We start from the raw sequence: 1,109 nt of genomic DNA, 5'->3' as shown, positions 1-1,109 counted from the left end.
GTCACAAAGAGTACGTCAGTGTATATAGTTGTTTTGGTAAATTTGGAATAAAAAATGTGACCAAGGCTTCACAGGGTGAAACTAGATTCATTCCATTTCTATTGTTTTGGTTCAGTTTATTCTGTTTGTTTCCTTTGAAAATGGCTAGAATGCCTTTTCCATGCCAGAACTGCACCGCTCAATATCCCTGATTTTTCTTTTTTCCTACTAATTATTACTCATTTTGAAGCTTGTTTACCACGCATCACCTTTTGCTTGTATTTGAGTTTTCCAAAATAGCGTGGCAGCTGCTCCATCAATAGGATTTTGAGTGTACAAGCTAATGCTTTTTCCCTATTCAGGGGCTGTGTCTCTGGACCCCACCCTAGTCTATTCCTTTCCAAAGCCAAGGGCTGTGGCTTGGAATCCTAGCTAAGAAATATGGGTGTGGCCTGTTTATGGTTTATGCGTTGTCTGTTGACTAGTTTTATGGGAGTATTGGTCGCACTTTGTGGAATTCTTGAACTGCTGTAATCACAGCACCGATTTAGTCACTGTATTGTCTAATGCGTCCTCCCTCTTGGGGGCTACTGTCCCCCAAACTCCTGATTGTGAAATCTGTAGTAAAAGTTCTTGTGGGTAAATATATAGCAGGAGAGGTATTGGTGATAATATTCACATCGATTCCTTGGACGTTTAATACACTCATTGACATCTCTCCAGAGCCTCTCTATAGTCTGTGCGTGGATATCATGGTTACCTGGATATCACGGTCTTCCTTCAAGTGGTTAATCACTCGGTGGGTGTAACCTTCCTTGTTGAGCTCAAGGTAGGCCCCCAACTACAGATGGTGGGTTCCCAGAAGAATATAATTCTTTATAAGAGGGACCAGAGTTTCCTTATTTCTGTTAGGGGACAGAGGATACACCAGGGGAATGAGGAAACACTTCTTCAACTTCATTTCTATGCCTCCAACCACACAGATGTTACCAGGCTCCCGTCCATGCCTGTACTTCTGCTCTCCAAAGCAAGACTTGTCTATCTTGACCACGATGTCCTCTCCTCCTGTTGGGTCTTGATTGCATTGCCAGTTCCCCATTACTCTGGAGCAGAAATTTCTCCAGTCAACG

The 1,109-nt window shown here is 42.9% G+C and overlaps 1 protein-coding gene across 1 annotated transcript in view; it reads left to right on the top strand.

The window, feature by feature from the left end:
• LOC119591554 (Hermansky-Pudlak syndrome 1 protein homolog) overlaps positions 1-1,109 on the top strand; it is a gene marked incomplete at its 3' end in the record, with an annotated part of 13,616 nt that overhangs the window by 477 nt on the left and 12,030 nt on the right.

This window comes from Penaeus monodon, chromosome 28, assembly GCF_015228065.2.
Source record: "Penaeus monodon isolate SGIC_2016 chromosome 28, NSTDA_Pmon_1, whole genome shotgun sequence".
In the NCBI taxonomy this organism is placed as follows: Eukaryota; Metazoa; Arthropoda; class Malacostraca; order Decapoda; family Penaeidae; genus Penaeus; species Penaeus monodon.
This window is presented reverse-complemented; position numbering and strand designations above follow the sequence as displayed.